Source organism: Daucus carota, chromosome 7, assembly GCF_001625215.2.
Source record: "Daucus carota subsp. sativus chromosome 7, DH1 v3.0, whole genome shotgun sequence".
Classification (NCBI taxonomy): Eukaryota; Viridiplantae; Streptophyta; class Magnoliopsida; order Apiales; family Apiaceae; genus Daucus; species Daucus carota.
Window position 1 is genome coordinate 26,047,364 of NC_030387.2, and position 10,549 is coordinate 26,057,912.

A 10,549-nucleotide genomic window follows, 5' to 3' on the forward strand; every position below is an offset into this window, starting at 1 on the left:
CGAATACAACTAGTTTTGTAATATAATTTAAAATTGTAATTGAATATTTTAAGATTCTGATACATTTTCTAAATTTTTTTAAAGTCCAAATTCAATATTCTTGGATTTCATGATATAAAAAACATATGTTTTTTTTGATAAAAAGGAATCAATTCATTAATTAAAAGCCATACGATATCTACAAACACAATCGAAATTGGACAGACGCCGAAGAATATCGCCGTTGAATCCTTCCTTCTTGGACAGGCAACTGAGCGATTTGAAGATGATTTGAATATACACACTTGTTTCCATCTGATTGGTTTTCACCTGAGTGTTCTGAACAATCGACCATACATGCGATCCCATAATAACCTTTAAATCTGAATCAAACCCATGAAAATCATGCCGATCTATAATCTCGATCATGAAAAACATCAAAACACACCAAAACAAAATAAACCAACTCTCACAAGAAGGAGAGACAAACAAAATCCAAATAAATTGGGAACTTATTGAATGGAAAATAAGATTTCAAAACAAGAAAACAGAAAAAAAAAAAAAAAAGGAATTGGGGCTTTCCACCAGTGAAAACCGATGGAAGCCCCTTCAAAAATCTTTACCGAGGCTAGGGAGGCTAGGGTTTTGAGAGAGAGAGAGGGGGGGGAGACTTTTAGCGATATACTCTTATAAAAAACATATGTTTAAAATCCTAATTCAATTGGGTGAAATAGCCTTGAAAGTCACGATTCAAAATAATGACCCTGACTGGCACTTCAAAACGCCACTTCAACTGACGTTTTCAGCAAAATGCCACTTCGGTTGGCGTTTAGTTGGGCTGGGCCTTAAAAATGTGAGTTAAAATAACGTTTCACTTCTGAAACGTGAGTTAAAGTCACGTTACTTTTTGTTGTAAACTCAAAACGTGGGTTCGTCCCACGTTGAGCGTGTAATTTTTTTTTATTTTTAAATTTGGTTTAATTTCAATCATGAATAAATCATTCTAAAACTCAAATATGAACCAAAAATATTAAAAACTATTAATCTATATTTTTAAGATTAATCTTTTTAATTTAATATATAGTACGAATTAATCATTCTGCAACCCAAACCTAAACCCTAAATGTTAACGATTGTAAATTTATTTATTCCGCCGGTTTCTCGGCTCCAGGGCCTTCGGCCCTTCAGCCTCGCATTAATTAGGGTTTAGGCTCGAGGAGCCTAAACCCTAACCGTCGGCCAATTTAATATACAGTACGAATTAATCATTCTGCAACCCAAACATAAACCCTAAATGTTAACGATTATAAATTTATTTATCCCTCCGGTTTCTCGGCTTCAGAACCTTCAGCCCTTCAGCCTCGCATTAATTAGGGTTTAGGCTCGAGGGAGTAGGGCCTAATGGCCCTACACCCTCAATCTTAAATCCTAACCGTTGAGCGATTTAATTTCAAGTATAAATAAAGCATTCTAAAACCCAAAGGTGAACCCTAAAATATTAAAAACTATTAATATATGTTGATATTTAAAACTATCAATGTTAATGACGGCTAATTTAAGGTTTTTATTTTTAAGGTTATAAAATGTAACTCAATGTTACGTTTATAATTGTTTAAATCTGAACATGGAAAACATGCATGTGTATGGCGTTTTGGGAAAATTATGAAAATGCTAGTGAAGGCTTTTTTTCTAGACAGTGCCATTTAAAATATTATGTATTGAAATTGTGCCACTCAGGGCCTTTTCTCAATTAAATACACCTTTTAAGTTCTTTGCATACTTTGACCAAATATCAGGGTAAAAAATGAGCATAACTTTATAGTGATCCTTAAATAGTATAAAAGAAAATTTATATATGTTATTTAATTGAAAAAAATGTTTAATTTAATAAAATCGCCGATTAACAAAAAAGGATAAAATTATATGACAATAACAAGCAAAGTCCTAACGGAAATATAAATTTCCCATTATTCTTCAAAATAAATTAAATAACAGTACGTAAATAAATAAATAAAAATCCATTAGTGGAGCCCACCCAAAAAATCCATTGCGTTCAATCTGACAATATCTGAGCTATCATCAACTCCCTATCCCCCAATACATACATACACAATCACATATATAAGTATTGATGCCCGCGTTGCAGGGCTTTGAATCTGGAAAAAATTTAATTGACAAAGCAACTCAGACATTTAGCAATTGATTTGTATTGAAGCACCATATAGCATTGTAATATGATATAGGATTACATAAAGTGGAATATTAATTCATAAATATAATTTCTAAGATATTCTCGGGTGAGCCAAGGTCGAACTCAGGATTTGGGACCATTGAGCTATCCGACACTGCTCAAGTGTTACAAACTTATTTATGAAGCAAAAAAGATTCTAAGAATCAAAGACCCTTATCATAAATGCATTTCATCAAACACCTCATTAATAATTCTTTTCATTCATAAATGATTTGTCATTATAAGTATGACACTGTCAATAAATATTGATAACATAAAAGATTATCATGTGTAGGGGTGAGCATTCGGTCGGTTCGGTCCAAAACCGGACCGAACCGAATAGACCGAGAACCGAAGTTTAGATTTTTTTCGGACCGAACCGGACCGAAGTTTTATAATGGACCGAACCGGACCGAACCGAAATAATTCGGTTCGGTCCGGTCCGGACCGAAGGAACCGAAATTATTTTAAAAATAAAAAAATATAATATTTTTTAACTAAAATTCATGATTTATTTTAAAATTTTCATATTAATTAATCACCCCCAATTCATTAAAGATACATATAATTAAATTTACAAACTAGGTATTATAATTATAACATATAAGATACATATATAATATAAATATAAATTAAAATTATATATATTTTGGACAATTCGGTCTATTCGGTCCGGACCGAAATAATTTTTTACGGACCGGACCGGACCGAACTTTATTTCGGTCTATTCGGTCCGAACCGAATGGACCGAACTTTCAGAAAATTAGGACCGAACCGAACCGAATTTACACGGTTCGGTCCGGTTTTTCGGTTCCGGTTCGGTTTTGCTCACCCCTAATCATGTGATATATAAATTTATTATAACAAAAATATAATTTTAGTTTCAACAACTTCTCGTTCTCGGCATCGTCTTCGGCGATACCTCGACTTCTATTTATTAACACCTACAAAGTCATATTTAAATAAATTCATAAAAATACATTAATTATATTTAAAAAGTGTAATATAAAGATAATATTCAATTTTTTTTACAAAATGCTAATATATTGCAAATTTATACAATTAATATTGTTTATATATCATAATGATACAATGAGCCATTTAGATTATCTCAAAAAAAAAAGTGCTTATAACTTCTATTCTAGATGTTAACAATAAACCAAAATAAATTTTTTAAGATATTCTCAGTTGAGCCAGGTCGAACCTAGAATGACAGAAGATAAACTCTTAACCAACCACTAAGCTAAATAAAACTATTTACAAACTTAGTTTTGAAGCAAAAAAGATACAAAAGCCCTTATTATAAATGCATTTCATCAATCACCTCAATAATAATTCATTTCATAAATGGTTTATCGCTATAAGTATGACATTATCACTAAATATTGATAACATAAAAAAATTATCATGTGATATATATAATTTTATTATAATAAAAATATAATTTTAGTTTCACAAACTTCTCGGCATCGCAGGCGATACCTCGACTTCTATTTATTAACACCTATAAAATCATATTTATATAAATTCAATTTAAAAAGGTACAATTAATATTGTTTATATATCATAATAAGATACATGAGCCATTTAGATTATCTCAAAAAAAAAAGTGCTTATAGCTTTTATTCGAGATGTTAACCATAAACCAAAATAAAATTTCAATGTATGTCTTTGTATAATCTTTTTAAATTACAACTTATCGTGTATGAAAATTATCTTTATAATAATAAAATATTATATATCAGCTTTTAATGTAGATGTAGACATTTTTATAAAATTAAAATTAAAAAAATAAAAATGAGTCACAAAAAAAACGTTAAGATTTTCAAAATATTATAATGTGACTTGATGAATAAGTTCTTTACCGTACCAATAAGAAGTTTCCCACCTATATTTACTTTATTCATAATAACATTCATATTTGAGTAGTTTCATATGGAATACTTTTTTTATTTATGAACCATAAATAAAATATTAAATTTTTTTTGTTATATATATAAATATTAAATATTTTTAGGAAAAAAATAAAAAATAAATTGTATAACTACATTTTGTGCTCGCCAAAATTAAACTACTCGGAGGGCACAGATGGAGCAATTTATTTTGTGACAACTCTAATGAGTTGAATTATAATTTTCTTATAAAATTTGTTTTATAAATTTTCAATTTTTATAAACAATCATTTTTGGGTTCGAAAATCGTAACGTATATCGCTATTTTTGAGTTTTTGCGAAAAGTTGTTATGATTTTCTATCAAACTGTAAGAATATATTTTTCGTTAATACAAAAATATATTAATACAAAAAATATTATCAAGTTGTTATTATACTCAAAATGTGTTAATCCAATAAATATTACTAAAAAATTATTCGTTCAATATTTTTGAAAATCATGAAAATTGGTAATCAAGTCGCCATTCTCTATAAAAAAATATATAAAATGATAAAAAACATGAAAATTTACCGAATTAAAGATAAGTTTATCGAATCAAATATTTTCTAATCAAAATAATTTACATAGCTAAACGACACTTATATCTTTTTTTTTTGAAAAGCAAGTAATATTAATCTCGGAACATCTTACAACGGAAGGTTACATCATCAGACCAAAACTAACCTAGAAACCATCACGACAGGAAACATACATAGATTCTAACATACGTAGACTTAGTACAAATACTAGCAAAAGACTGCATGGCTGAGACCAAGGCAGTGGCAAGAAGGTCCGAGACAAAAGCTTGCGACATAAACATAAAGCAGATAGAGACATCATGGAACCCTAGCCAACACTTTCAAGGAGATCTAGACACCAGGGGCCTTCTTGGAACTCATTCCGAGCGAGCCTATCGCCCTATCCTCCTGCTCATTCAAGAAGCCCATAGACGAGAGGACCTCATTAACAGGCATGAATTCCGGCTCCTTCACAACAACAGTAGGGGTCACAGCAGGGAAGGTGTTCTGAATTAAAGGGAGGACGATTTCCAGTGTTCCCAACACAGCATAATGCAGCACATCCTTGGCAAAAAAACCATTTCCCACATGAGACTCGAGGTCGATGACTTCTTCAGCAAAAACTGGGGCTATCTTATCTAGACAACCAGAGTTTATGATTTCCATGGCCCGAGCACTAAGTCTACCATCATCATAGAAGGCAAATTCCTTGTACATCTTCTCCTTACCTTTACCTTCAAACCCAAAACAGCGTGCCTTCAGGAGGGGAGAGTTGACAAGAACATCAGGAAAAGGCAGAACGATACTCTCACGCTTCCTCTTGAGTGGTGGTGGAGAAGCATCCTCAACCTCGCCCTCTCCAAAGTTAGGGACCAGTTCATGAATGGGAGAAGGTAGAACAAGGCCCATGTCCCTTTCCAGGTAGTATTTGAGGTCCCCAAAGATGCCAGGAGCCTCCGCAAAACAGGTCATGTGACGGAGGCCATACTCAGCCATGTATTTCGCAGTGGCGTTCATGTGCTGAGGGATACATGAGAGTTTCCTGTGGGTGATGCCTGGCTTGTAGTGATTAGCCTGTACAGTATTGAACAGTCCATAAGCCTCAAGTTGGTCAGCATTAAGAACAATGTGCTCCTGGAGACGGATGGTTTCATACACTTCAATGTTTGAAGTTTCGATGTGGGTGAGCTCCCATTTCTTTTTCTGGCAGTAAATACAGGCCGCTTGGATCCCGAGAAGTATTGCTTGCTCCTCCATCAACTCGTTCACCACCCCTAGGGCACCCCACAACTTACCTCCCTCTCCATCCCTAATAAGGACACCCACTGCCACAGTGTTGCCATTAGCGAGAGGGGCTTGAGAGATTTCACAATGAACATTAATTTTCAAGAAACCTTCATCTGGCACTTCCCAAATGTGCTCCATTGAGAGAGAAAGGAGGAACTGAAAGAAAAATATGAAGAGAAGGAGAGAGATAGGAAGCACCAAGGCTTTGAGAAGACAATATAAAGAAGTATATGTAAGCTGAGCAGAAGGGCCATGCTGTGTACTTGACATAAAGCTGAAAAAATGTTCACCATGTCATCCTTAAAACCAATGGATTCTCGAGAGCTAGCCGTCAATTGTAGAGGAAATCTCACACTGTTCTAGAAAATCAAGATTTTTTTTTTGCAGCCAAAAACTTTCACAGATGGCTGATATAGCATAGAAAAACACATAAGCCTTGGGAGACGTGTTAAGCTGCTACAACTCTGAGGATAGGCATGCATGTCTATATAGGAGCTAGGAGATTTTGAAAACTAAAACTAATAAAGCCCGGGAAAAGATGCTGCTTTATATCTTTAGGACCGTTAAAGATTATTTAAATTAAAAAACTAATACAAATCTGCACCACAATACTGTTGCATACCGGGTCTATTAAGTCCATCCTTGGCCAATCGATCTGCATCGTCATTTAAAATGCTAGGGACGTACTGGATGCATGCATAACGATGTAACACGTGATTAAGATCAAAAGAAGGCTTTAATAGAGGGAAAGAGAAATCCAGCCCCTTATATATCGCATTAATGGCTCCAATGGAGTCGGAGCAAATTAAAACCTGATGATTGGAGGGCTGCCAATCATTAATGAACTTGAGGGCATGAATAATAGCCAAAATTTCAGCTTCCAGAGGGCTATATGCTGAAACCGGAGACGAAAAGCAATAAATAAGTCGACCCGACTTAAGCTTTATTGTACCACCTATACCCGCCTTACAACTGCTCCAACTGCATGGAAGCCAAGCCGCATCCACCGCACATATAGCACCATAAAATTCCTTTTTGAATTTCCAGAAGTTATCCGAAACAAGATTTTGATGTATATGGAGCGTACCTACAGGGTTCACCCTCCACATAGGATCATCCCCCCATGTCATGAGTTTCGAGGCTAAACCCCACTTACTAACCCTGACAAGAATTAGCTTCTTAATATTTGCAATGCTGGGTCGAGATGCATTGAAGATTAGTTCGTTGCGAACTAGCCAGATTGTCCACAGTGACGCAGCCACCACCAAGTGCCACACCTTGGCAATGAACTTTTGACGCTGAACATTTAGAATACTGTATAGACAGAAGCTACTTATTCTTGAGAAAATATGATTCCATCCCCACCACGAACCAATAAAGGTCCACACTTCATTGGCCAAGGGGCATGCCCTGAAGAGATGATCCAATGTTTCTTCGTGTGCAGAACACCAGGGGCACACAGTGTCGAGACCATCTATCCTTGAACGTAAGAAGCTTCTTGTAGGTAGAATCTTACGTGAAACCTTCCATAGAAATGTCGCGATGCGCGGAGGAACTTTTATGGACCAGATAAGCTGCCATAATCTCTTCATTTCGAACGAGGGCACTGTATAGTTCCGCTGAGTAAAATAATGGTACCCCGTAGCAGTGGTATAACGACACTTATATCTTAGTTAAATAATTTGCATTTCAAAAAGTTATAATCAATAATATTTTACATGCATTTCATAGCTACTAAGTTCTTGAATAAAAAGGTTACATGATAATATAATGATATATAAAAAGAATAATGTCAAATTATATGACATTAACAAGCAAAAACCTGGCCGAGGCAAACTGGTGGAAAAAACGTGTATTGCGATCCCCTTCATGTAACCAAAAATTCTTAGCTCTCTGCTTCCAAAATATCTCCTGCCTCTCTAGTAAGTTCATGTATTTCCATCGTATATCATTATATATTTGGATTCCTTGAGCATCTCTTCTCGATCGAAGCTTCCGCAGTTGCTTTCTATACCCTATACCCTGAGTCTTATATTCATCACTAACACCACCACCCCATTCCTGCAACTTAACGCTACAAACCTTAACCTTTTCCAAAATTCCCAGCCCTGTAGCCTCTTCCCAACTATTTTGCACCACTTTCGTACAATACGTTGAATCGTACCAAGAACAGTAATGGTGAATGGCAAGAATCTAGTGCAAATATTCAAGGAGTAATTGTGGATTACTTTTCACAGTTGTTCACAACAACATCACTTGATGGGAGGTTATCTGAAAGGGATAAAGTGCATCGAATTCAGGAGAGTGATAATGAGGATTTCATTAGAGAAATAACGGAGAAGGAGGTAAAAGATGCAACATTCTCGATGCATCCGGACAAATCACCGGGTCCAGATGGGTTAAACCCCGACTTTTTCCAATCCTTTTGGAGCGTGGTTGGAGCAGATGTGATTCGGTTTTGCCAAGATTTTATGCTTACAGGAGTACTGCCAGAGGGAGTAAACCAAGCGTTAGTCACTTTGATACCGAAAATTAAGGTTCCTCAAACAATGTCGGACCTTAGGCCAATATCGTATGTAATGTTCTGGTGCGCATCTTATCTAAAGTTTTAGCCAATCGGCTAAAACCAAGTTTGAAATCGATTATTTCATATAGACAGAGTGCGTTTATCGAAGGAAGATTACTTAGTGATAATGTAATGGTTGCGTATGAGGTGAATCACTATATGAGGCGTCACAAGGCAGTACTGGGATAGCAGGGTTGAAAATAGATATATCAAAAGCGTACGATAGATTGGAGTGGGGTTTTATTAAAAACATGATGGAAAAGTTTGGGTTTAGTGCAGTGTGGATTAATATATAGATTGATGAAATTTATCACCTCGGTATCATATACTTTTCTTCATGATGGGGAGGAGTTCAGGAGGGTGGAGCCGCAGCGAGGATTACGCCAAGGTGATCCCATCTCATCGTATATCTATATAATGTGTGCTGAGGGATTAAGCTCTATAATCCGTAGAAATGAAGAGGCAGGCCTTATTCATGGATGTACTGTGGCAAGAGGAGCTCCCACTATTTCGCACTTATTATTTGCAGACGATTGCTATTTCTTCTTTAAGGCCACATCAGCTGAAGCAAATGTGATGAAGAGGATTCTGAATCGTTATGAAAACATTTCTGGACAAGTGGTGAACTACAACAAGTCTTTGGTCACTTTTTCTCCGAATACTACGTTGGATAACAGGGTGGAGGTATGTAATCAGTTGGGCGTGACAGAGGCGGAAAAGCCTGGCCAGTATCTTGGTATGCCAATGCATATTGGGCGTAATAAGAGTTCAGAATTTGGTTTCTTGGTTGATCGAGTAGAGAAAAAGCTACAAGGATGGAACAATAAAACAATATCGAAGGCTGGTAAAATCGCGTTGCTCAAAACAACAGCTCAATCTATCCCTAATTTTTGGATGAATTTGTTGTTGATCCCTGTCGAGGTTTGTGAGAAAATTGAAAAGAAAATGAATACATATTGGTGGGGCAATGGAGGTGCAGGTAAGGGGATACATTGGATGTCTTGGGACCGTTTGTGTGTGGTGAAAGAAGAAGGAGGTCTGGGCTTTAAGAAGCTAAGGGAGTTCAATGTTGCCATGTTAGCTAAACAAGCATGGAGGTTAGTTAACAACAGTAATCCGTTGGTAACTAGAATGATGCAAGCAAGATACTATCCTGGTGCTGATTTTTTAAACGCAAAGTTAGGGTACAACCCGAGCTATGTGTGGCGTAGCTTGTTCGAGACTCAGGGGATTATTCAACAAGGTTGTCGAAGGCGTATTGGGAATGGAGAAGCTACAAGGGTATGGAAAGTACCCTGGCTACCATCTGTTGAAAACGGGTACCTAACTTCTCATATGTATGCAGGGCTAGAGGACATAACAGTCCAGAGTCTAATGAATGAAAATAAAACACGGTGGGATGAAGATATTCTTGCAGATCTGTTTAATGAGCGTGACAGAGTATTAATCATGCAAATTCCAATACCTCTTCGGAGCAAAGAGGACACTTGGTACTGGAACTTTGCGGAGGATAGGGAATTTTCAGTGAGAAGCTGCTATAGAAGGTTACGGGGGGAATCAGAATGTGTTGACAGAGTTTTTTGGAAAAAGTTATGGGGTCTGAAGTTACCAGGTAAGGTTCTAAATTTTTTATGGCGTGCTTCGCGGGATGTCTTACCTACAGCAACGAATTTAAGATGCAAGCGGGTAGATATTAGTAGTGTTTGTTCTTGGTGCCAGCAGGGTGTCGAAAATGCTACACACGTGCTATTTGAGTGTGGCTTTGCTAGAGAGGTTTGGCAAGTAATGAGCTTGCATAATACAATACAGACAGAGGAGAATGATACAGTGCTGGGGATTTTGAAAAGAGCATTTCAGGTAAGTACTGCAGATCAATGTACTATGATAGGCATACTATGTTGGGGTCTCTAGCGTAGACGAAATAAATGGGTGTGGGAGAAAGCTACCATGTCAACATTTGGAGTTAAAACAATGGCAGTGAACATGCTCTCGGAATGGAAGCGAGCTCGTGAAGAAGATGAAAGAACTCAGATTTCA